Here is a 27998-nt window from a genome sequence, read left to right on the forward strand (position 1 = left end):
TGGGAGATTGGTTCTCTGACTCAGTTGGACTAAGCTAAGCATAAATAGAAAAATAAATATAACATGACTTTACACCAAGATATTCCAGAGTCTTATTGTCCTGAATGACTGCATTGTTCTACAGTATAATAAGACAGGAATAAAGGTAAAAGTTTGTACAAGGTATCCTGGAGGAGACTAATTATTCAGTTAAAACTTCATTGGCTCTTAGGAGAATAGCAAAGGAGTGGTGATTCCTTCTGAGCTCCCAGAAGGTATCCCAGCCTTCTGATGGTTCCTTTTGTTTTATCATGAGCAAGCCAGACAGAATGAAAGATTGTAAATCAGGTCTTTTGATGGTTTTTACCCTGTCTTGTAACTGAAAATCAAGTTTTTTCTTCCCCAAAATTGTGTTTAAAAACCTCAGTACCAATGGCCGCTTCGGGTTTTGCCTCTTTTGGAGCTCTCCTCCATGCTGCTCTGGCTGGGGGTCTTTGATTCTAATAAATCTTGCTTTGAAATCTCAAAAAACAAAAGCAAAACAAAACAAAAAACTTCATTGGCACTTTGTCTCATTATACAAAATACTGGAATTTGTAAAACTATAGTGGTAAAGAGTATGTCATGGAAGTCTTGTTGGAGAAGGTGTAAACTGAGGTGGGTTCACTATAGATAGTGTCTGTGAATGTGATACTGATGAGTGGGGAATTGTTGAGAATAATGTTTAATCCATGTCCCTGAATTAAATCTCAGAACTCTTTTCAACTCTCCTTCTCTCTCTCCCATATAACACAAGAAAGATTTTCAAACATTCATGGAAAAATGTATATTCTGAAAAAAACTAATGAATGATTTTTTGCACCAAAATAAATTTATTTTTATTTCCACAATTTCTACAAATTTTTGAATTACACTTGTGTAATACACCTTTATATAGAGAGATTAAATAAGTGCAGCTTTAAAGAGAGGAAAAAGCTCAGGTTTCAAGGAAGCAGACCACTCATAATATGATAGGGGAACTTCAAAATGTTTACGGAAAAGGGAATGAAAAACTCAGTTTGCATTGGCACAAAAGTGGATTTCAAATTTTTTCGTGTTTCAAAATAAACATGTCTTTTAGTTCCATCTTCCCTGAACTTTTTCTGGTCCTAATTTCTTCCTTTCGATCTACAAAGGCACCTAGTGATGTGAGTCAAGTGCTATTAATATGAGTCAAGATGTGTCTTTTATTTGTTGATTCTTTATTTAGTAGAGCCCTTAAGCCTTTTACTATAATAGATATGAAAAATGTTATCTCAAAAAATAAAAAAATAGAGGCTGGGATGGTGGTACAGCAGGTAAAGCTGTTACCTGTGATGCCAGCATCCCATCTCTGGGCACAGGTTCATGTCTCGGCTGTTCCACTTCTGATCCAGCTCCCTGCTAATAGCCTGGGAAAAGCAGCAGAAGGAGGCCCAAGTGCTTGGGCCCCTACTATTCACCTGGGAGACCTGGAAGAGTCTCCAGCCTCCTGGCTTTGACCTTCCCCAGCTCCAGCTGTTGTGGCCATCTAGAGAGGGCACCACGGGGTGGAACATCTCCCTCTGTCTCTCCCTTTCTTGATGTAACTCTTTCAAAATAAATAAATAAAACATTAAAACAATATAAAAACAAACAATAACTATAAAAAATCTGTTGTGAGATAAATATGCTTATTTAATAATGACCTTGATCTGTCAAATTTAATGATTGAGATTTCATAAAACATTTTCCTAACTATCCAGTGATAGTTTAGTTTAACGCTACATTGTTTGGTTTGAAATATCTTGGAAGTAATGTTGGCTGGGCTTGTAGAATCTCCAGGGAAGAGTTCTACCATGTAACTGGGAACATCTCTAATTGGTTCCAGATTCTTATTGCTTGTCATGCTCTCCTGCAGAGTTTATTTTGTTCCATTGGTAATATATTAAAATCATGACTCAGGATACTTATTACTACACTGCCCACTTAAATATCTGCTTTTTAACCCAACAACAGAATTAAGTAAGATTTCTTGGTATGTGTTGCTCAGTATCAGTTTCTGTGGTGTTGTATTAATCTTAAGGCCTGGAATATGGTACTTGACTTAGAGGCTGAGAAACTGGCTAGCTATTTAATTGTATTCTTTAGTTATTACTTGAGATTTTCACATTTCATACTGTAAGTTATCTTCCCATGATGTTCTTTTAGTTCTTGTTCCATTTTCAAACAAACAAACAAAAAAAAGGGAAATAAAACTTTCTGTGACCTCAACAATTACCTTCCACATTTGCTTACTCTTTCTTTTCATGTGACCATTGTAAAACTTGTTTGTGTATCTGACATTCTGTTTAAGAAACAAAATTACACTATGTGCTGTGTTCATTTGTCCATGTATCATGGCTTAAGTAGTAAATGACTACAGAGAAGAAATTCCTTATCTGGAGAAATGTAATAGAGAAAAAGGAAGTGATATACATAGACTCACACTCACATCCTTGTGGGAAAGTATTGTAGGACAGTGGCTTGATTTAAGCAATATTCAGAGCTTACCACAAAGGTTTATTAGGCAAAACTGTACTAGAAAGTGTTGGAAATTTGTGTATTCTGAATTTTGTTAATCTTACACATTCTTTTACAAGACAAGAGAATGTATGACATCTTACTGAAATGTAATAAGGATATGGGCAGGCTTAGGAAAAGCAATCCTTTTATTTGCATAACTTCTGTTCCTTTGTTTGCATGCTTCCCGTTGGGATAAGTGAACAGTTTACCTTTTGGGGATGATATACCTCTCCAAACTGTTTCTCTGTAGCCTAAAAAGAAAATTTGAAGTAAGTGTCTGGGCAATTTATGAAGGAGGCTAGAAAGAATCCAGTAAGGAAATTCTTGTTAGTCAAATTATGTAGTAGAGGAAGGAAACCTTGATTAACCTAGTTAGATAGCTGCTTACTTACACTTACACTTCACTGAACAATGTGGAGACACAACTTTGTGGCCTCTAGAGCAATAATTATTCCTTTGTTGCTCCAATTAAATGAAATTAGAATTGACCTTGAATTGACCTGTTTCTTTTTTGTATCTCTTGCGCTCACTCTCTCTCTCTCTCTCTCTCTCTCTCTCTCTATATATATATATATATATATATAATTAGGTATTTGAAAGTGCTTTTCTCTCTCTTGGTTAGTAATGTTATCCTGTGTGGGTTATTCATGTTTGGCTCAGTCCTTTAGAGAGGCATGGCAACTTTCAAAGCTTTTTCTACTAGCAGCACTTTCATTTTTCTTTAGCAAATTGCTCCTCTGAAAATTTGAAATTCTGAAAAAATGAAATTCTCAGCACAGTTTGGGCTAAGCTAGCCACTACTTCCCTCATGCCCCCCCCCCCCATATTTGCCCCTTGAGGAGGTCACATGACACAGACTGACAATCAAAACATTTCATCCTCATTGGCAGAAAGGTACAGATCTGAAGCTGGCCCAAGCTGTAGAAATATCTGTCCTTGTACTCAGAATGCTCAATACTTTCTCAGGTGGATAAAGTGAAATTTTTTCCTTTTGGTTTTAATTCACAAATAATTGGAAAACAAAAGATATTTTCTCATTCTTATAATCTTGTTTTTAAAAAATATCAAGTCAAAAAAAATATCAAGTCAGGGACCTGCTCACAACATTCGGTTCATCATTTCACATAATTCCCATATAAAGTGTTAAGTGGGCACATCTGTTATCTCCATTTTGCACACGAGATATCTAGCAGCTTTCTGAATATCATATGCTAAAAATTAGTGATAGTCTGGCTTGAACTTGGACTGGTCTGATACCTGTCTTCTTAACCACTCCAAATAATCCATGGGCATTCTAAAGAGCAGAGAGGTCTACATTTAACATTTTTGCAAATACCCAAGTAAAATATATTTGGGAAGGAAAGCATGCACATAACAGAAATTTGGAGGTACTAACTATGTGCCTGCCAAGCCAAATCTATAACCCAGTGTAGCCTGGGGCATCACATCACCTCCAGGGTCATGATCTGAAGCTTGAACTAAGTAATGAGTCTGACTTGCAACCCTGCTATTTTATGTGTTTCTTCACCCATCCATTCTTTCATTTATTCATTCATTCATTCTTTCAAGATTTTTTTTGAGGGCATCTACTAAATGGCAGATATTAGATACCTGGAATATATCAATGTATTTATGTTCTCTCAAGAAACTCCCAGTCTCAAGCAATATATAAAAAATTTAAGAACTAATCATAATATATCAATAAATTTAAACAATTTTACTAAAAAATAAAGAAAATTAGACTAGATTTGGTGTTTTTTAAACCTGTGCTGAAATGGACACCATTGAGACAAGGACAATGCTCCTAATATTTACTGTTGTTAATTTTAATTACTGATAAATTTAATTCTGGAGATGTTTTCAGATTTTTTTCCCTGCTTGGAAGCACAACCATTTTATAAATAGTAACTTTCACCCCTTGAGCTGATCAGAAGCCATCTGAATTCTGCAGTACCATAGCTAGAAGCCAAATTTAAAGGATTTTTATGCAGAGATCCTGTGATATAAATGTGGAAATGGAAGGAATCAGATGCTATGAGTTCCAATTCAACTTAACTGCTTACCACATGTGCAATTATGTACTACTTAATATCTCTGAAGCCCAAGTTTCTTTAATGACAAATGGATGTTTTTTTTTTAATCTTTTATTTAATGAATATAAATTTCCAAAGTACGACTCATGTGTTACAATGGCTTCCCCCCCATACCGTCCCTCCCACCCACAACCCTCCCCTTTCCCACTCCCTCTCCCCTTCCATTCACATCAAGATTCATTTTCGATTATCTTAATATACAGAAGATCAGCTTAGTATACCTTAAGTAAGTATTTCAACAGTTTGCTCCCACACAGAAACATAAAGTGAAAAATAATAGATGATTTTTTTTAAATGATGATGAAATCAGATCAGACCTATTGTCATGTTTAATCCCAGTGAGAGTCAAGTTGGGAATTGATAATTTCTTTCTTTTTTTTTTTTTTTTTTTTTTTTTTTTACAGAAGATCAGTTTAGTGTACATTAAGTAAAGATTTCAGTCGTTTGCACCCCCATAGAAACACAAAGTGAAATATACTGTTTGAGTACTCGTTATAGCATTAAGCCTCAGTGTACAGCACGTTAAGGACAGAGATCCTACATGAGGAGTAAGTGCACAGTGACTCCTGTTGTTGACTTTACCAATTGACACTCCTGTTTATGGCATCAGTAATCTCCCTATGCACCAGTTATGAGTTTCCAAGGCTATGGAAGCCCCTTGAGTTCTCCGACTCTTATCTTGTTTAGACATGGTCATAGTCAAAGTGGAGGTTCTCTCCTCCCTTCAGAGAAAGGCACCTCCCTCTTTGAAGACCTGTTCTTTCCACTGGGATCTCACTCACAGAGATCTTTTTGCCAGAGTGTCTTGGCTTTCCATGCCTGAAATACTCTCATGGGCTTTTCAGCCAGATCCGAGTGCCTTTAGGGCTGATTCTGAGGCCAGAGTGCTATTTAGGACATCTGCCATTCTATGAGTCTGCTGAGTATCTCACTTCCCATGTTGGATCACTCTCCCCTTTATTTATTCTATCGGTTGGTGTTAGCAGATACTAGACTTGTTTATGTGCTCCCTTTGACTCTTAGTCCTTTCATTATGATCAGTTGTGAACTGAAATTGATCACTTGCAGTAGTGAGATGGCATTGGCACATGCCACCTTGATGGGATTGAATTGGAATCCCCTGGTATGTTTCCAACTCTACCAATTGGGGCAAGTCAGCCCGAGCATGCCCCAAATTATACATCTCTTCCCTCTCTTATTCCCACTCTTATGTTTAACAGGGATCACATTTCAGTTAATTTTCAACACTTAAGAATAACTGTGTGATAATTACAGAATTAAACCAGTCATATTAAGTAGAACAGACAAAAAAAAATACTATGAGGGATAATGTATTAAGTTGTCCATTAGCAGTCAGGGCTATGCTGATCAAGTCACCATTTCTCATAGTGTCCATTTCACTTCAGGAGGTTTCCTCTTTGGTGTTCAGTCAGTTGTCACCGATCAGGGAGAACATATGGTATTTGTCCCTTTGGGTCTGGCTTACTTCACTCAGCATGATGTGTTCCAGATTCCTCCATTTTGTTGCAAATGACTGGATTTCGTTGTTTCTTACTGCGGTATAGTACTCTAAAGAATACATATCCCATAATTTCTTTATCCAGTCTACCGTTGATGGGCATTTAGGTTGGTTCCAGGTCTTGGCTATTGTGAATTGTGCTGCAATAAACATTAGGGTGCAGACCGCTTTTTTGTTTATCAATTTAAACTCCTTTGGGTAAATTCCAAGGAGTGGGATGGCTGGGTCGAACGGTAGGGTTATATTCAGGTTTCTGAGGAATCTCCAGACTGATTTCCATAGTGGCTTGACCAGTTTGCATTCCCACCAACAGTGGGTTAGTGTCCCTTTTTCCCCATATCCTCGCCAGCATCTGTTGTTGGTAGATTTCTGTATGTGAGCCATTCTAACCGGGGTGAGGTGAAACCTCATTGTGGTTTTGATTTGCATTTCCCTGATTGCTAGTGACCTTGAACATTTTTTCATGTGCCTGTTGGCCATTTGGATTTCCTCTTTTGAAAAATGTCTATTGAAGTCCTTGGCCCATCTCTTAAGTGGGTTGTTGGTTTTGTTTTTGTGGAGTTTCTTGATCTCTTTGTAGATTCTGGTTATTAACCCTTTATCTGTTGCATAGTTTGCAAATATGTTTTCCCATTCTGTCGGTTGTCTCTTCACTCTCCTGACTGTTTCTTTTGCAGTACAGAAACTTCTCAATTTGATGCAATCCCAATAGTTGATTTTGGCTTTGACTGTCTGTGCCTCCCGGGTCTTTTCCAGAAATTCTTTGCCTGTGCCAATATCTTGAAGGGTTTCTCCAATGTTCTCTAATAACTTAATGGTGTCAGGACGTAGATTTAGGTCTTTAATCCACGTTGAGTGGATTTTTGTGTAAGGTGTAAGGTAGGGGTCTTGCTTCATGCTTCTGCACGTGGAAATCCAGTTTTCCCAGCACCATTTATTGAATAGACTGTCCTTGCTCCAGGAATTAGTTTTAGATCCTTGATCAAATATAAGTTGGCTGTAGATGTTTGGGTTGATTTCTGGTGTTTCAATTCTGTTCCATTGGTCTATCCATCTGTTTCTGTACCAGTACCATGCTGTTTTGATTACAACTGCCCTGTAGTATGTCCTGAAGTCTGGTATTGTGATGCCTCCGGCTTTGTTTTTGTTGTACAAGATTGCTTTAGCTATTCGAGGTCTCTTGTGCCTCCATATGAATTTCAGCATCATTTTTTCTAGATCTGCGAAGAATGTCTTTGGTATCTTGATTGGGATTGCATTGAATCTATAAATTGCTTTTGGGAGAATGGACATTTTGATGATGTTGATTCTTCCAATCCATGAACATGGAAGATTTTTCCATTTTTTGGTATCCTCTTCTATTTCTTTCTTTAAGGTTTTGTAATTTTCATCGTAGAGATCTTTAACGTCCTTGGTTAAGTTTATTCCAAGGTATTTGATTGTTTTTGTAGCTATTGTGAATGGGATTGATCTTAGCAGCTCTTTCTCAGTCATGGCATTGCTTGTGTATACAAAGGCTGTTGATTTTTGTGCATTGATTTTATATCCTGCCACTTTGCCAAACTCCTCTATGAGTTCCAATAGTCTCTTAGTAGAGTTCTTTGGATCCTCTAAGTACAGAATCATATCGTCTGCAAAGAGGGATAGTTTGACTTCTTCCTTCTTGATTTGTATTCCTTTGATTTCTTTTTCTTGTCTGATGGCTCTGGCTAAAACTTCCAGAACTATGTTAAATAGCAGTGGTGAGAGTGGGCATCCCTGCCTGGTGCCAGATTTCAGTGGAAATGCTTCCAACTTTTCCCCATTCAATAGGATGCTGGCTGTGGGTTTTTTATAAATTGCTTTGATTATATTGAGGAATGTTCCTTCTATACCCAATTTGCTTAGAGTTTTCATCATGAAAGGGTGTTGAATTTTATGAAGTAAACTTCATGCTATGTTCACTTGCTTAATAAGTGTTGACTTTGGGGCCAGCGTTGTGACACAGCTGGTAAAGCTGCCACCTATAACTCTGGTATCTCATTTGGGTCCCAGTTTGTGTCCTAGCTGCTCCACTTCCCAACCAGCTCCCTGATAATGGCCACGGAAAAGTAGGACTGATCATTCAATGAGAGAACTTATGTCAAAGATGGTTGGCATATAACAGATGCTCAATACTTGACAAATTCTTCTGTCTTTCATTTAGATTCTTACAACTACAAGTGACTTTCTATCTTCTCTTGTTAAAGTAGTTCTTGATACATTCTAAGAAGAAAAAATTCTATATAATCTGAATAATTACATTCCTGAGTAAGAGTCAATTATAGCCCTCTTTTTTGCCTAGGAAGAAAAAAATATAATGGAAGCTTAAAACAGGAGGCAGATCACAAAGACTTGTAATATATAGCAAACTAATGAAGACTTTAAGATAATTTATGAGTATATGCGTATCCTCAATGGCTTGCTTGATATTGTCCTAATTTTATAAAAATAAAAGTAATGCTTGAACCTTAAATACAAGGAAAATGTGATTTGGAAATATAATTTTACTTGTTTATAAAATGAGTAAACATTCTGTCATATTTGACCCTAACCTCATTTTACTCATTTCTGAAGTGAGTATATATTTTGTCATATTGGACCCAAGCCTTGTGCTTGCTAGTCAAGACATATGTAAGCCCTCTTTCTGCTGAAAAGTAGTTTTCTACTCTAAGTCCATTCTATTTCCATTTGTGCTGGAATGATGAATAATTCAATGTAAAATTGCTTTTTTTTCTGATTCAATACTAGCACAGGAACTCCTCTCTTGAATAATAACCAATTAAAATTCACTGTGGCAGATGTGGGTTATGGACCTGGTCAAAAGGCATAAACTCCCAGCCCATCCTGTGATTGCTTTAGAAGAGTTATTTCCAGGTATTACCTCAAATACTCTCAGCCATGCATTGCAGGTAATGAGGGAGGTACAACTTCACACCCTGCTCCTTAACTCCTGGACTGCTGCTGACTATGGCTTTATTTTCCATTTGTTGGGCTAGAACATCCTCTCAGATTAGCAAGAAGGCAGTCCTTCACAGAGTTTAAGCTCAGTTCTGTTAGAGTAAGTAATAATATCATGGATCTTGAGTTTTTATAGTCAATTCCATTTATACTTTACAGAAAAAAATTTTTCATTATCTTTTTAAGGAGCAGCAGAACGGTGCTTGGTAAAAGTTAAAGCATGAACAATACCAAGAAGGATAATTTAAATCAGCATACTTAAATCAAATTATATTTTATTTATTTTCAAACGTGTATTAAACTTCTACTTATATGCAAAATAGTATGCTCTCTGCATATATGCTGGATTAGGAATATCAATATCTGTAATTTAGATCAGTCCACCCAGACTTCTCAGAATCTCAATTTTATGCATTTATGCAATTCAACTAATGATGGTTAACTTTCATTTCCTTCTTGTCTTTTGACATCCATAAAGTTTTAGAGTCACCTAAAGTTCCCAAAATATATTTCTTTAAATAAAATTAATTTTGTAAAGAAAATATCAAAGATTTCAAGACAACATCAAAGAATTAAGAAGAGAATGTTTCCAGTTTGTCAGGGTTATTTCTTTCCTATCAGAGTAATCTAAGTTTGACCAGAGTGGTGGGTTGTATCTCCTAATGATCCTTGTCTCTCAATATTCGCATCCTGTGCAGTCTGTCCCCAGTGACTATAGGATTGCCCAGTGACGTGCTGCTAATCACTCAAATAGAATATAGCATCAAAGTGGTAAAAAAAAAAAAAAAACTGTATTGTCAGTATGATGTTGGCAAGATAGCACTAAAGAAACCCCTGGCCTCTCCTTGCCCCTGTAACCATGCTGATTCAGCAATAATATATGGAAAATTTTCCTTTGTGAGAAATCCAAAAACTGGAATTAACCTGGGGGAAGTTATACTAAGTGAAATAAGCCAGTTGCTGAAGGAGAGATATTGTGTGATTCCACATTATATGAAGTATGCAAACAGCCAAACTCAAGGAGAAAGTAGGCTGGTCATTGCCAGGAGAGGAGGGGAAGGGGAGTGAGGGAGTTGTTCTTCAAAGGTATAAAGTTTTCAGTTATACAAGGTGAATGAATTCTGGAGCTCCCCTATACCAAACTGTGCCTACAGTCAATACTGTATGAATTGTACACTCCAAACTTTGTTTAAAGAGTACATCCTATGGTCAATGCTCTTACTATATAATTATTTTATTAAAGTGTATTATTGAGTGAGTTGCTGCTGACAGTTAATGGAACTCACCTGCTGGGGAACAATAGGCGATTGTTTCCAACTCACCCCTCAGTTATTCTACCCAGGGAGCTCTCAGGGATTGTCTATCAACTCCTCAGTTAGTCATTGCGTGAAGGTAGTAGGAGGAAGGTAAGAGGTACTGCTTCCCTTAGAACTTTTAGCCTTTTAAGTGTGTGGACGCAGGGGATTTCCAGGTCAGAGGAAATCTTTAGGCAACCAGCAAAAAGGTGCTGGCAGTTGGAAGCTGGACTGAGCAACGTGGATATGGTTAAGTACTGAATGAACATGGGCAGGACATCAGTAGTATCTGCAACTTCTTAGGTACCATTGTTACTCCATTTTGTGAAAAAGGAAACTGAAAATGGGTTGAATCTTTGTCAAGCCTCTGAGTTTGTCTGGAGCAGTTCTGAGGTTAAGTAAAAGCCAAATTAAATGTTCATCTCTAAGGAAATGATTGATTATTTGCGAGGAAGAGCAATAGAAAGAGGAGGGACAGAGAGATTTTCCATCTGTTGATTCAGTGCCTAAATTCCGGCAATAGCCAAATCTGCCCAGGCTGAAGCCAAGAGCCAGGAACTCCATTCTGGTCTCCCACATTGGTGGCAAGGACTCAAGGACTTGGGTCATCTTCCACTACCTTCCTAGGTACATTAGCAGGAAGCTGGATCAGAAATGGAGCAGCTGGGACTTAAACTGGCACTCAGATATGGGATGCCAGGATCACAAGCGGCAGCTTAATCATCTGTGCCACTGCACCAGCCCCTTTAGTTTGTTTTTAATTGCTGACTGTTACAAATACTGCAGTGATAGACATGTTTATGACTATGGATTTATCCATTGTTTTTAGCATTTACTATTACTTTTATTCCCTTTCATATTTGACAGGTAATATAGTTTGTGTTCTATTTGTACAAAATATTATTTGTACAAAATAATAAACAGAAAAGCATTTTCTTTTCACTTCTATGCTTTGTCTGTATACTTTACCACCCCTAAAACAATTGAAGTATTGAATTATTTGGAATCTTTTTAGATAACTTTTATGCCTAAATGATAGCTATCATTGCCACTGATATGATTTTCATTAAACAGTATATCTTAAGATTATTCCATAGCAACATCAAAAGACATACTTTCTATGGTAGAAAAATATTCCTGTCTATAAAAGCAGTGTAATTTATTGGACATCTTTGCTCTTTAACCAGAGCAAATTCCATTTAACTAGGAATGTGCCTTCAATCATCCCATTGCTTATATGCAGCATAATTTATTTATTGATACATTTACAAGTTTTTGGAATCTTGTTTCTCATCATAGTAGGCTACATAATGCAGACCAAATTTCAAGTAGAACAACTTTTCTAGTCTTTTTTCTGTTGCTATGGAAGTTTGGTACTTTATAAAGAAATGAGGTTTATTTAGGTCATAGGTTTGGAGGATGATGGGCCATGATCAAGTGGCCTTATCTGTTCAGCTTCTGGTGAGGGCCCTCTCGGCTAGATCACAGAACAAGAGAAACAGAAAGTGAACTGGTTACTCACTGGTTACTTATAGAGAGGTCCAAGTCTATGGTGTGGTCTTAGTTTATAACAATCCTTTCTGGAGGGATTAATCAGGATTCCATGATTATTTTATCAACTTCTTCTGAAAACAGCACCCTCAGTGACTTGACCACCTCTCACTAGCCCATACCTCTTAAAATTTCTACCACCTTAACACTGTCACATTTGGGAGCCAGCTTCCAGCAAATGAATCATTGGGTATCACATTACATCTAAACCATAGCAACAAACCAAATCCTAAATAAATGTATAAAAGAAAAATGCCTGCCTGAAGAGATCTGATAGTTGCGAATTATCTGATCAGGAGTCGAAGGGAAAAGAAATCCAGAATTGAGTCCAGCATTTGTGTCTGCTTTTACTTGGGCAATGACATGTTAACAGAGATTTTGTGATAGCCGTATGAGGCTAAGAAGTGTCATGGACCCTTCAAAGTACGGGAGTCCTGGTGAGCTGGTACTGCAAAGGGTTGGATCTGAGGAATGAGAAGGAACCTCAAGTGACCTGTCGTTAAAAGGCACTGCAACCCAGCCTCACATCCTCTGAATTCCTAATACTGGATTGAGATGATTCAGGATTGTTAATAATTGCTGAGGAAAGAAAAACAATTCTTCCCAAGAGAAGAAAACAACAAACTAAGCTTCATCTTGTTTTTAGAAATAACTTTATGAAGTCCCAACCACAAAAACTAACACTCATACCCCTAAATAAAAGGAAATTAAGACAAATGACAGTGGGGAAAAAATAATAGAAGCAGACCCCAGAAATAAGAGACCAGTTAGAAAATAAGCATTGTTGCAACGCCCAAGGCAAGAAAGAGAGATAATAAATGTTCAGTGGGGAATTAGAATTGATATTGTTTTCACTGTTTTATAAACAAGCAGGACAACAATGGATACACTTGTGCAAGTGTATTTGTAGAAGGCAAATGTAGAGGTTGAATTTCTGTGTCAAAATATATAAAATTGTAATTTTGGTGCCCACTGAAAAATTGTCTTCCCTGGAGCTGTTCTCAATTTATTTTCCCACTAGCAAGGTAGGAAAGTGAATGTTTTCCTGTCACCTTGATAAGTCATGTGTCAACAGATTTTTAAAATTGTTTCTAATATAATGGATGAAAGTATCTCAGTGTATTTATTTTACTAGTAAAGTTGAACCTGATGGTATATACTTAATGGTTGTAAATCTCTCTTTAAAATGGAAGACAGTATGGAGATTCCTAAGGTATCTGAAAATAGATAAACCATATGACACAGTCATTGAATTCCTGGGAATTTACACAAAGGAAAGAGTTATCTGTACCCCTATGTTGTTGCAGTTCAATTCACAATAGCTGATATGGAATCAACCCAGATGTCCATCAGCTGATGACTGGGTAAAGAAAATGTGATATATATACACTATGGAATAGTACTCAGCCACAAGAAAGAATGAAATCCTGTCTTTTGCAACAAAATGGATGCAACTGTGTAGTGAAATAAGCCAATCCCACAAAGACAAATATCATATATTTCCCCTTTGTGGTAATTAATATAGAGCACAAAAAAGGAATATTTATGACTGAAATTGACATTTTGAGGTTTTATTAATGTTTACAGCCCTTGTCTATACTCTTGAGTAGCACTGGTTTTTCTACTTACTACTTGTTGAATTCTTTATTTGGCAGAGGGTTAAGCTTGTGATTATAAAATAAACTGAAAACATGCCATTGTGAATCATAAAAGAAAAAATTAAAGGAAGGAGGAGGGAGGGTGAAAGAATGGGTGGGAATGACTGGTTGAGAAATATCATAATGCTCCTACATCTGTATATATAAAACACATGAAATTTGTTCACTTTATATAAATAAAAATTTGAAATTTTTTCCTTTGACTTATTAGTATTTTTCTTAGTGATCTGTGAGAACTCTTTATAATTTATAAACTCTTTATGAAGGAGATTAATTCTTATTTTCTAAGATATAAGTTGCAATTATTTTTCTCATTTTGCCATTGAAAATTTTAACCTTTGTTATCATGGATTTTGCCATACTCTGATTTTTTTTGTAGTCAAATTTCACACTTTTTGTTTCTTTACTTCTAATTTTCATGTTATGTTTAGGAAGATCTTTGCCACCCCAAATAGTATGTGTCAAATATTTCTACCATGGTTTATTCTTGAAATATTATGTCTTCATTTTAAGAATCACATTACTGATCCAACTAAACTTTTATTTCAAATGGAAATCCAGTTATTCTGACACCATTTATTATCCTTTTTTCTACACTGATTTGTAATGTCACCTTTATCATATACTTAAACCTTAGATACAGTTGTGACTATTTTTTCTGTTTCATAGAGTAGTTTATTCATATATCTCTAATGAAACAAATTAATTTTCTTTAGACCTTCAGTGTAGTATAGGGTTTTGAGCTGATCAGATTCTTCTTTCATAGAACATTATTGTATATGATCCGTGCAAACCTCTTTTAAAAATTATTTTCTTTAATTGATTTAGCCCATATTTTTCTCTTCCTTTCCATCGTAAGTTGCCATCAACATGTACTTAATGTATATTGAGTTGGCTTTGGTTGTATGTATTATTGCAAAATTTGCTTGGTATGTGTGTATTATTAATTTAGATAGTTTTGCATCTTATATTTCACTTAGCAGTATCTTTTTAAGACCCAGTATACTGCTATGTAAAAACCTAATATGTAGCTTCTACTGTCATAACACATTGATGCACACATCATATTATATTTATTCATGTTCTAACTGATAGAAACCCAAATTATTTGACTTGCCCCTGTGTTGGTGGTGTGAGAACTTGGGAGCTTATTAATTTAGGATCTTGGGTTGTGTGATATATGCATATTTGACCAGTAATGTTGGAGGGTTTTTCAGGATGGCATCATCAGTCTACTCTCCTATAAACAAAGCATGAGCATTCTTAAATGCCCTCAACTCCTACAGAGATCTAGATAAAAGGAGTTTTATATGCTGATCCCTTCTGTTTTGACTTCTCCTGTAATCTTTTATCTGAGTCTGATTTTAAAGTTTCATACATATATTTATTAAAGATTATTTATTTGAAAGGCAGAGCTACAGAGAAGCAGAGGCAGAGGCAGGGAGAGAGAAAGAGAGAGAGAGATCTTTCATCTGCTGTTTCACTCTCCAAATGGCTGCAATGGATGGAGCTGGGCAGATTGCAAGCCAGGAGCCAGGAGCTTCCTTGGGGTCTTCCATGCAGGTGCAGGGACCCAAGGACTTTGGCCGTCTTCTACTGCTTTCCTAGGCCATAAGCAGAGAAATGGATTGGAAGTGGAACAGCTGGGTCTTGAACTGGTGCCCACTTGAAATGCCGGCACTATAGGCAGTGGCTTTACATACTACACCACAGCACAAACCCCCATACATATACTCTTTGTAAAAAGATACCACATCAATTTCACATTATTGCAAAGCAAGTCTCTCAATATACTATCTGCATTTGAAAGATGTGTGAGTTTCCTTCAAATATTACAGTTTGTGATTTAAAATTTGTAAAAGATTGTTTGTATCATGAGTTGCTGACTATTTATAAAAAATTCCTTTTAATTTTCCCACATGCTGTCTGCTGAATGCAACAGAATAGTAACATAATTTCAAAAAAAATAGGTGTTATTGACTGAAGGTTTGTATTCAATAAGAATTTGTTGAATTCTGCACATCCAATATAATGGTATTAGGAGGTAGGGTCCTTGGGTGGGGTTTAGGTCATGAAGTAGAACTCTCATGAATGGGATTGGTGACCTTATTTTTTTTTATTTGACAGATAGAGTTAGACAGTGAGAGACAGGGAAAAAGGTCTTCCTTCCGTTGGTTCACTCTCCAAATGGCCACTATGGCTGGCACTGCACCAGCCCAAAGCCAGGAGCCAGGTTCTTCTCGGTCTCTCATGAAGGTGTAGGGGCCCAAGCACATGGACCATCCTCCACTGCCCTCCTGGGCCACAGCAGAGAGCTGGACTGGAAGAGGAGCAACTGGGACTAGAACCCGGTGCCCATATGGGATGCCAGCGCCGCAGGCATAATAGTACACCATGGCGCCAGCGGGATTAGTGACCTTATAAATGAGACCCCAGAGAGACCCCTCGACCTCTCAGCTGTTTGAAAAAATAAGGAGATAGTGGCAGTCTGCAGCTTGAAGAGAATCTTCCCTCCAGAACCCAACCATGCTGACATCCCAATCTCAGACTTCTAGCCTTTAGAAGTGTGAGAAAAAAATTTCTATTCTTTACAGGCTTCAGTCTAGCATACTTTGTTGTGGTATGCTGACCCTAAGACACTAGGTAGGGATGATGAGGGAATGAGGAGTCAACATAGACCAAGCAATCATTGCAAAAACATATTTACTCACTCATTTAATAAACATCTACTAAGCTTCTGTACTGGGCACTATAATAAATGTCAGTGATACACAGATGAGTAAGATACAACCACCTCCCTTAAAAACACATGTCTAGGAGGAGAGAGAGGCATATAAAAACAAATGAATTGCAAATATTACTACAGAAACATTAGCGAAGCACCAAGGACAGAGGCTTTTTCCATTTTATGACTCAGGTTTTCCATTGTTAAATTAGTGTGTTTATGATGTTGCTGACACATTTTCAGAGTCATATTAGGGCAGAAGGAATGAAAAAATTGAGATTAAAACATTGATTGTTGGATTTAGTTGACAAATATTTACTAAATGACTCATTTTGTCATTGTGCCAGGAATTAGGGAAAAAAACAGTGAGCCAATGTTAAATGATATACTTTAAAGGACAAGCATTCATTTTTGGATTTTTTTTTAAAGATTTATTCATTCATTTGAAAGTCGGCGTTACAGAGAGGCAGAGGCAGAGAGAGAGGCAGAGAGACAAAGATCTTCTATCCGCTGGTTCACTCCCCAAATGGCCACAATGGCCAGAGCTGGGCCGATCTGAAGCCAGGAGCAAGGAGTTTCTTCCGGGTCCCGTATGTGGGTGCAGGGGCCCAAGGACTTGGGCCATCCTCTTCTGTTTCCCCAGGTGCATTAGCAGGGGTGGGAATCTTCCATGCAGAAGGAGCTGAGAATGTCCAGACTTAATAGAATATACCAGCAAGGTAGAGGTTGGGTGTGAATAACTCTTGAAGAATCTTAAAAGCTAATGGTGATGTAGATTTTAAAAGAAGACATGGTAAGGTCATTTCTAAGGCATAAAGGGAGTCCTTTGAGCCCACAGATTCTAGAGAAGAAAGATTTTGGAAAGTTCATTCTTTGAATCTGTGACAACACTGGAGTTTGAAGCCACCTCTTATTATCCAGTTTACCAGTTTACTCTCTCTCTCTCTCTCTCTTTTTTTTTTTTTTTTTTGACAGGCAGAGTGGACAGTGAAAGAGAGAGACAGAGAGAAAGGTCTTCCTTTACCGTTGGTTCACCCTCAAATGGCCACTGTGGCCGGCACGCTGAGGCCGGCGCACTGCGCTGATCCGAAGCTGGGAGCCAGGTGCTTCTCCTGGTCTCCCATGGGGTGCAGGGCCCAAGTACTTGGGCCATCCTCCACTGCACTCCCAGGCCACAGCAGAGAGCTGGACTGGAAGAGGGGCAACCAGGACAGAATCTGGCGCCCTGACAGGGACTAGAACCCGGTGTGCTGGCACCACAAGGTGGAGCATTAGCTTATTGAGCCATGGCGCCAGCCTAAGTTTACTCTTCCTTCATTGTGTACGAGCCAAAAGTTTAAGTAGACTTAATGCCATCCCTAAATCACCTAAAATGATCCCATCTATATTACCATAGTTGTTCATTCCTTGGAGAGATGCACAAAGGAGGAAAATTGAGGTGGATTGGGTAGAATTTTGATGAGTGGAGAGTGCACCAAAGGCAAAAAATGAAGAAACAACAATATGCAAAGTTTGTTCAAGAATCATGAGCAAACTTTTTTTTAACTAGAGCAAAATGTCATGCTGTTTATAACTCTAAGAGCTGACCAGGCAATTATACTCAAGTTTTCTATCCAGCAAGCATTGAACTGTGCATTGTACTGTGCTAAGTAATGGACAGTTGAGAAATCAACTACACAGATAAACTCATTGATTTTTAAAAGCACTCAAAAAATAATCTAACATAATCCATCCATTTTCATTTACCGGAAACTGAGGCCTAGATAGTTTAAGTGAATGGAAGCAGCATTTAATTCAGAGAAAATCTCATGTTGTAAGAGCCATTTGAACTCTCTTAATTTAAAATGTGTCACCTGCAAAGTGGCAATAACAGCACAAGAGGCTTTGCTGGGATTCGGGGAGAATATATGTGCAAAGGACTAAGCATGTAGTAGAAGTAAATGAATTTCCCTTTAATTCTCTCTCCTCTATTTATGAGCATGTAGTAAGTTTGTGGCAGACTTAGAAGTAAAAGTGTACTGATTAGATTTCCCAAAGAAACCTGTGCTATCCAGCAGTTCACTGTTAGAAATTTCTTGATAGTTAACCTCAAGGTCTCCCAAATTTCTCTGAAAAATATTTATCTTCCCTAAATATTTTCTTATTTTGTTGTCCTTTCCATGCATCAAGATCATTCTCTTTTTATATCTGTGAACACCTTCCTTTCAGATCCCTACCCTTACAAGAATATGTTTTCTTCCTTCTTTCCATCTCTGAATCCCCTCGTTTGTCCATTAATTCATTCAAGTAACCATCATCTAACTGGACTTAGTCATAAAACATATGTTGAGCACTTCCTACATGTCAGGCCCTGGTCAAGGGCTTGAGATTAGAATGCTGCAGATTTGTCTTCAAGGAATCTAGTTTGGGCATAGTCTTGATGAAGCCAGATATATCTATTAGAGGTAAGGAATACTATTATGGAGGTATGAGGATGATGTCTTGGGGACATGGAGCCAGGGAAGACTAGATCTGCCAGAAGGCATGTCTCTCATTATGTAATGCCAATTATGCATTCATCACTCAGCCTCCTATCACATAAAGAATTGGGCACACACACACTGGGCCCATGGTTATATATACTGCTTTCTCTCATTGTACTGCTGACAGAAAATGGACTTAAGGCAATCCAAACAAGTGGAAAATGCCAAAGAGGCATCTCAAGTTTATTTAGAAAAACAATGAGTTATGCCCAGGGCGATAGGATGGATAATTCTTTAATCAATAAACTCCTAAGGGCCTACTGAAGTGTTTCTAAATCTTGGATACACACAAGAATTATCTTGAAAGCATTTGAAAAAGAGATGCCCAGGTCCCATCCTAGACTATTAGAAGCAAGATGTTTGAGGGTTAAATACAGACATATGGGGATTGAAGTACCAAATGCTTGATTCTGATGATTAACTGGCAAGTGTTGGGATGTGCTGGCTTATATCATGCAGACTTTTGCAGAACACTGAAAATATGGACATGAACAAAATGCAGCCAATACTATTTCTTCCTTCAAAGATACTTCTCTGTCCCAGAAAAACTTAATCAGGTGAGAGAGACAGTCAAGCAAAAATACACAACCAGATTAGACCTTAGATAAAGATAGGTGCAAAATAATGAATATAGAGATAGGAAGGACCAACTGATCCTGGGAAAGCGGACTGATTTTCTTACCACTAAGGCAGATGATGCCTCCATGATACTGCGTTTGAGATGAGATATAAAGTACTCCTAGGAGTCTCCCAAATGAAGGTGTGGGGAAGGATATTTGAAAGCTGTAACTGAGTCTCTACTCCCACTGGGCTCAGCCAGCAAACCTAAGACATGTTTCAGTGAGGATTAGGGCAATTATACTCTGGGAAAGGGCTCTTGGGTGTGTCTGAGTTGAAGAGTGTGGAGATGAGATATGTCAGGGATTTACATGTGCTTCATGTCCGTTCTTATTTCACTTAACCGGGTATTTGCTGGGTATGTTTGTACGTAGGCAGCATGGCCAAACAGAATGCATGGGGACATGCACAAAGGGCAACAATTCCCTCAAATTTGAAGCCTGGGAAAAATTCCTCCCACCGCAAAATGCTGCTGAGATTAGCCTCAAAAATTAAAGTTTTCATTAAAAGGAGGGAAAGAGTTAAAGGGGCTGAGTTCTGTAAATGTAAGCAAGAAAATGAGAGCAAATCCTGCACATTCAAGGAACTTTAAGTTCAGTGGCCAGAGCATAACACTGACAGAGAGATGTGGCTGTAGATAAGCTGGGGAGGAAGGATGCTCAAGGATGCTGGGAGGTTTCTTAGGCTCTGCTAGAGACTGGACTTTTTCTCAGTGACATTGGAGAACCCAGGATATTTTGTGCAGGTCAGTAGTGGGATCCGGTTTACTTTTCTAAATGAGTATTTCCAAGCATATGTTTATTTCTTTTGCCAACAGAATTGCAAGCATCTTTCAGAAGGGATCATATCCTCTTTTATTTGTTTTTACGTCGCCAACAGTGCTTTGCACAGTGAAGGACACAATTTGAAAGGTCAGTATTTCATGGATTTGTGAGCTGATTGAGAAGTACAAGCCCATACTTGGGGGACCATGTCCTGTGTTGTGTCTGAAATTTCAAAGTATCAAGCAGTCTTAAACTGTGCTCCTTAATTTAAATAAGCACATGAATCACCTAGGTATTTTGTTAGAATGGAGATTGTAGTTTATTATGTTGGGTAAGACCTCTCGTTCTGCATTCCTAGGAAGCTAACACATACTTCTGCTTCTCCTGTTGATTTGGGTATCCAGCTTGGAGATTCAGGGATCTTGCACCTCTGTTCCCTCATTTGGAAAAGCTCTGATAACGGGGTTGTTTACAAACTGTAACTTGTAGGCTGTGCTGTGAGAGGCTCTTTCGTGGAAGAGACTCCATACAGCTCCACTGGGACTGGTTTCAAAGGCAATAGCATGTCTTTGATGCCTTTTGGGCAGACATTGATATCATTTGCCTTTAAGGGAATTTCTGCTACTGCTGCCAATTTCTTCCTCACACTGCCAAGTAGTGAGTTCCACAAGAAAATACATTAGTTACAGTGGAGTTGATAACAGAACAGCAGACAAAGTCAGAGGACTCTAAAAGCATGCTGTCAGCGTGTAATTTGTTTAGGCCTGCATAGAATAATCTTTTCTTGGAAATTTTTAAGTTGACTATGGGCCAATTTGTAATTTATTGATAGTTTGCTTTTTCTCTGTCATGTTCACATAGTCATTGACATAAAATGGCAATCTGGCAATCTCACAGGCCTCCTCAGCATGCAAGAATAAACAACTGCAATGGTTAGGTGAACCTGCTGGCTTGGAGCAACTGTTACTGTGAGTAGGGGCTTGGTCTTCATGTGGTCATTCTTTGACCTGTCTAGTGGCTCTCAAAGAATCCCAGGCCAGGTTTCCTATCTTCAGTCTTAATATGGGTTGTTGTAGATACTTCTCCCATCAATCAGCTATAGGCCTACTGTGGCTGCTTTTTGTTCCTACAAACTTCCCACAACATTCCATGCCTACTTCTTATCCACTCCATGCATGGGTGTGGCCATCACTTCCTTGGACTGAAGCTGTTACTCCTTTGTGAACCTAAGTGGGGAGGCAATCTAGGATGGCAGCAAAGGAAGTTACCTCTGATGACAGGATGTCATATATCTCTTTTGTGATTTGCGCAAGTGACTTAACCACTCTAGTTCTTAGATTTCTTAGCTACAAAGTGGAAATAACTAGAGTTCCATAATCACAAGATAAGGTAGTCCATTGAAGCTCCTAACACTTCTTTCCTGGCATCAAGAAAGTGCTCAATAAATGCTAAGCATTATTCATTGCTTTTCTCTTTATCACTATGGTCCCAGCCTGTGCAGCTTCATTTTTATTTCATCACAGCACAGCTGAGAGCAATTAATAATGGCATTGCTGATGGCTAAGGGATAAGAAGAGGAATTAAACTCAGAGAGAAGTATAATTTCTCTTTAATATGGAGCTTCTGAAATATTATAGCCTAAGGTGTATGCTTCTAGGGTCCCTTTTGGGGGTCTTTTGCCTCACTACAGAATTGTCTATCTATACCCAAGACATATTTCATGCAAGTGAAAAGAGTACCCTTAAACTCAGATTCCTCTGTGTCCATGCTTGGAGATAAGGATGGCCATCCACAGGTTCATTTCCTTTTCTGACTACAGCTCCTTCTCAGGATTATGGATAACAGGAATCCCCAATCCCTTGAAAGAAGAGCCTTTAGCCTACTCAGGGGTGTTGCCTCATCTGGAAATGAAGACAATATCTCCACTTTCTGGTCTTGCTCTAGTATTCAGTCTTTATTTTGCAGATGACAATGAAATCTGCATTCACTTCATACAAAATCTCTATCAAGCTTATAGTAGAGATGACCTCTAATAATGATAACAACTAATTTCTCTCATTCTTGCTCCACTGCCTCCAGAGTGGTATTTCTAAAATACATTTGTTATGTCACTTTCTTCTTAAAGCCACCAGTTGCCCCTGGCACTTAAGTGGAAAACTCCTAATAACATAAGGGGTTCTTTATGTGTGCTACTCTTTCTTCTTGAGAGGCATTTTCCTCCTTTGCTTCTACAAAGACATCCATTTGTTCTTCATGGCTGAGTCAAATCTGACATCCTCTGTGGGTTCTTTCTGGAACCTGACTGGCATCCCCTTATCCCCAGAGCTCAGCCAAACTCCCTCTTCTAGGCCCCTATGACACTTTGAGTATTATTCCATAAGCAGTATAATATGCCATGATTTGTTTCCAGTTCTACTCTTCCAGCATAGAGGTGCCTGTGAGAAAAGGGTGTTTTTTTCTCACTAATCATAGGACCCAGGATCTAGAGTTGTATGTGGTCATAGTTTTACGGTCAGGGAACGAACTCATGTTTATTTGCACTACCTGAAGTTTTGCCTACTGTGATCCTTACTAGAGGTCTGTGAGATTAGTAGGGCAGGGATCACCATGGTGTCTACTTCAGATGTGAGACAGGGGTACCAGATGCCTCATCCATAGTCACTGTGTCAGCTATGTGAAGGAAGGGGGGAGTAAATTCAGACTCAGTGGTTTGGACTTCAATAACAAGGTCTTTCTCACTACTTTTTATTGCTTGTTTTAGACAGAAACTAAATCCCAATAGGAAAATGGTAACATTTCAAGGAAGACAAGACATGGGGCAAACGCAGAGTTAGGGAAGATGACCATACACTCAGGAACCACAGCAGTTAGGACTCCTAACACTAGCTGGTGATGTCTATTAAGGCTTTTTGTTGGCTGACTTCTAGACTTGAAGGAAGATGCTCTTTGATATAAACAAGGGGAATGAGAATACAGGTTGGGAGACACACCATTAAAAAGAATTTCACTCACTTAAAAGCCGGTCACAGGCACTACCTCTCAGAGAACCACTCCCTTTCAACAGCCCTGGAAAGGGATCATTGTTAGTGACGATGGATAATCTTATAAAAGTCTTAGACTGTTGTTAAGAGTCCTTTTTAAAGTCTAAAGCAAAACAAATAAACACAAAGTCCTACAGAGCCAAGAATAAGCTCCACTGAGAGTGAAAGCAGTGGAAATAGTCGCTGGATGGGGAAGGAGATGGCAGTGTACCTCATTCCAAGCCCCATGAGCGCTGTTGCCTCTCCCACTTGCAAGTCCTGTGGGCAGTCTGAACTTGACTGAGGGGGGAGACGGGGGACGCCAGGACTGGAGCGCTCAGAGCTATTTCAGACCCGAGCCAACGTCCACGGAGACCTTGAGTTACGTCACCGAAACTGTCTGGACTTTGGTCCCCTTATGCCAAATGCGGTTTCCAGAAAAAGGATCGGACGCACACTTGGAAGCCCATCAACTAAAAGTTGTCCCGTCAGTGTTGTGCATGGGATCTTTTCATTTGTGAAGAGCATATTATTTTGCTTAATTATGGGCTTTGGGAAGATGGCATAGAGCAGTGGAAAAAGGATGAGCTCTGTAGTCAGAGATCTAGGTCTGAAAGATGGCTGTGCCATTGCCCAGCCTCGGGCCACTGGCCTGGTGGGCCTCACTCTGTTTGTCCATGAACAGAAAATAATCTCATAAAAACTGATGACATTCTAGACAAGTTGTTAGGATTGGATGGTTAATGCAAACCAAGAATTTTTTATTGTTCTGCTATTCAGATATGTAAAAATTAGTAGTTATTACTAATAGGATATCTGACTTAACCTTTCGCAAATGAGATTTCACTTTTATTCCAAAAGTTTATGTATTGTGGTACTCTCATTAAAACTACTGCTCTATTGGGTTTCTATTTCCTAGGAAGATTTGACACACAAAGTTTCACTGATGCTGACTTTCAGTACCTTGGCAATGTGTTGTTTTTAAATACTTAAATATCTTATAATTATCTATGCCATGATTAATTATATTTTTCTCAAGGAAGGGACACATCCAGAAACACAGATCAGAAGCCTTTATCCCTAGCATTCACTATACAAGACTTCTTCACCTCAGTTCGTGGGATTAGAGATGGTGGACCTGTTTTACAAAGGTTTTGCTGTATTTACCTTGAACAAAATCAGTAAGGTCACAAGTGGAAAAAGGTCTTAATTAAGAAAATAAGAAAAATGCAAGAGATGAGTTTTGTGATGGGTCCCTTAGCAATAGATAGGCTGTTGTGACATGCCTGGGAGTCACCTTGAGGTTACTTAGAGCTAATTTTCACCACCAGATGGAAGGAGATTGGGCAACTGTCTTGAGTAACTGGCTCTTCTGACTCATGTTTCAGTTCCTATTGTGAACTGTGTACTACCCAGGGTGAGCAAGAAATTTCCTCTCTGTCATTGCTTAAGGAGTAGCCCTAAACCTCAGCTGTGCCTTGTTTTGAATACCTCTTCCGATGTTGTCTACCTGAGTAGCCACAGAACCTGTATTTGCTTCTGCTGGATTAAGATATGCTGAGAGATATTTTGGGTACATACTCTGGAAGGGGCACAGAATCTCACTTCTCTAATGGGATTCTGTGAAAGGACATTCACGTCAGCCTAAAGACGCAGTTGGGATGGAGGAGTATATTCAACATGTGATCTGTGCGCCAAAAGTTGTTAGGAAATACCAGTGAATTCTATATCACCATCTTCTTTCCTAATTTTGCCTCTTGGTTTTCATATTGGATCCCTTCCTTTTCCAATATTACTCTCTTTCTCCATCTGTGGACCTTTCATGGCATCCCAGGCCTATCATTCACTTCATCAGAAGCACTCAGACCATGAATAGTTGTAGCCATTTAGTCCAAGTCTGAGATTCTCACCTCTTGCTATGTATTGTAAATACCTACAGAGTTTAAAAGATACTGATGAAAGTATCTTTTAATCCTAATGGAACCATAACCTTTGAGCATGTTGGGCAATATACCTGTTATTTTTGAGAAGCTGCAAAAATAATTTTAACATACACCTATGTTACATTTGCTGAAGATAGTCGGGAAGCAAAGGTATGAAAAAGCTACTCTAAAAATAAAATAACTTTTCAAGCTCAAAGAGATGCAATTCTGTAGTTTGGCTACACTTGCTTGCTTTCTATCCACCAAATAACAAGTATTTTTTGAGATTCAAGGAAAGAATGGAGTTGGTTGTAGACAGGCAGAGACTCTAGGTGCATTTTAAGGACAAATGACCAGGAAACACTTTTAGAGGTAATATTATTTCAGGGCACACTCTGAGCTATATGCTATGCTAACCAACTTTACCATACATGATCTCATTTAATGCCCTCCACAACTCAATGGGGCATTATTATGTTTCCTCATTTACAAGTGGAGAAACAAAAGGTCAAGTGATTGCCTAATAGGCTCAAGACCCAACCTCTAATCAGAAGTGAAGCTGGGAGATTTGCATACAAGCAGGTGGATGGCAGTCTCTTAATTATCATACATACTTCTCTCTATAGTGACAGATAAGGAAAAATTACAAAAATTTTCTAGAGCAGTGGTTCACAATCTTGACTGAACAATAGAAGCATTGGGGGAATTTTGAAAAGCTGTATTTAACAACAACAACATATAAAAAAAAAAAAAAAAAACGAAACGAAAAGATCCTTTGCTCCATCAGATCCTGAACTTATTTAATCCATGTTATCTCCAAAATAGAACCCAGGAATTTTTAAAGGTGCCTGCAGGTAATTTCAATATATAGATAAGATTGAAAACTATATTAACAGTAAAAGGACAATACTGGGAAATTTTCATAAGTACAGTGTAACTTATAGTTGGCCTGCGGTAGGCAGAAAAATGTTCTCCACTATACCAAAGGTGTCCACTTTCTGGTCCCTTGGACATTACATGACAAAGAGGAAGCAATGTTGCACACAGAATAAAATCTGTTAATCAGATGATTTTAAAATGAGGAATTATCTTGGATGATCCAGTTGGAATCAATGTAATCACATGGGTCCTTAGCAAGGAAAGAGGGAGACAGAAATAGAAGCATCAGAGGGAGAGCAGCCTAAGAAGGACTTGGTCCAAAAATCACTCGATTTGAAGATGGAGAATGAATTCAGGCCTGCGGATGTCTCTGGAAGCTGCAAGAAGGATCATGAAACAGATTTTCCCTTAGGGCATCCATGAATGGATCACTCTTTCCCACACCTTGAATTTACTTCAGTGAGACCCATTTTGGAGTTTTGACCTCCAAAACTTTAGAAAAGTTTGTATTGTTTAAGTTACTGATTCTTTTAGTTTGCTTCAGCAGGAAATTAATACAATACCTTTAAGAAGGTACAATTTAGAGAAATATGTGATAAGAATGAAAAATACCCATTTACCTGCTGGTTAGCTTTTCTTTTGGAGCAAAGTATGTAATAATTTGAATAAATGAATGAGGTTTTGGACATGCAGGAAGAACAATGTGATTATTATGATACAGGCAAGAGTATTGAAATTTGACAATAGGAACCACAGTATACTGTGGGTCATCTATGTACTAGTTACCTTTTATATCTGCTCTATGCAAAGTAGATATGATATCTGGACTTCAGAATCAGTCCATTCCAGATACCATATTGTGCATTTTTCCATCTTGCTAAGACAGTTTTGAACTCTAGTGGTTTTTCTGATCTGTCTTGAGCACAAGTCAAGGAAGCATGATGTCATTGAGGACCTCATGTTGCAGAGAAAAAGCCTTTTCATACAAGCTCCTTAGAGGAATAAATTAGGGGATGTTTAAAGAAGAATTATCTAATAGTCTGTACAAGATGATGCTGGTGACAGGCAGATAAGTGAGGAATCTGGATAATATATTGGGCTCCTAGGGGCTTAACAGCTGTGGCAGTAAGAGTGAAGAGGAGACAATGAATCTAAGAAAACTTAACGCTCAAATAAGTTTGAAGGATGTGATTGGGATGGTGTCATTGAATGATAAAGAATTTTACTGGCCTTTGTCCCTGGTTCCTTACAGGGAGACAATTCTTGGACTATCCAAGATGCTGAAAAGGGCATTCTTGTTTGCTCCCTATATAATTTTGGGCTGAGAGTTGGTCACCAGAAAGGTCAGCCATGCTGACTAGTGTTGGGACTTTGAGCTTGTCTAACTTCTGAGGAACACAAAGGAGATGGACATTGAATTCTGTCATGTGGTCAGTGACCTTAATTGCACTCACCTGATGAAACTTCAGTGGCACTGCCAGATTGTTGATGTTCCTGGAGGCTGATACACTTGGTTCCATGGGGCAAGGGCTTGGAAGATCACATCCAGGAGACTCTTAGATCTTGCCCCTATGGGTACCCTTTATAATAAAACTGTAGCCATGAATACAGTGTTTTTCTGAGTTTTGTGAATCATTATAGTGAATGAACAAACAGTGATGATTATGGGAACCCCCAATTTGTACCAGTCATAAGTGCAGGTGGCTGGTGATCCCCAAGACTTGTGTAGAGAAACAGAATAGATGGACATCAATATGATATAAATGTTTGTCTCTGGGAAAAACTCAGGGATGTGTGAAAATAGTTTACCTTTAACAGCAGACAGAAATAGAATGCAGAGAACATTGTCTACATCTTAATTCTTGGCTGACCTCTCTCTGACTTTCTCCTATGACTTTAGGCCAAAGTGGTG

General features: G+C 38.3%; 1 protein-coding gene across 3 annotated transcripts in view; it reads left to right on the top strand.

The window, feature by feature from the left end:
* Positions 1 to 20099: 20099 nt before the first annotated feature.
* COLEC10 (collectin subfamily member 10) overlaps positions 20100 to 27998 on the top strand; it is a 231954-nt gene continuing 224055 nt past the window's right edge. For 2 of the 3 annotated variants that reach the window (XM_070075426.1, XM_070075428.1), the window contains exon 1: positions 20100 to 20246. The gene's annotated coding sequence lies outside the window, so the exon portion shown is untranslated. The remainder of the gene's footprint in view (positions 20247 to 27998) is intronic. The other variant, XM_070075427.1, reaches the window with a different exon arrangement.

This window comes from Oryctolagus cuniculus, chromosome 6 (genome assembly GCF_964237555.1).
Source record: "Oryctolagus cuniculus chromosome 6, mOryCun1.1, whole genome shotgun sequence".
NCBI lineage: Eukaryota > Metazoa > Chordata > Mammalia > Lagomorpha > Leporidae > Oryctolagus > Oryctolagus cuniculus.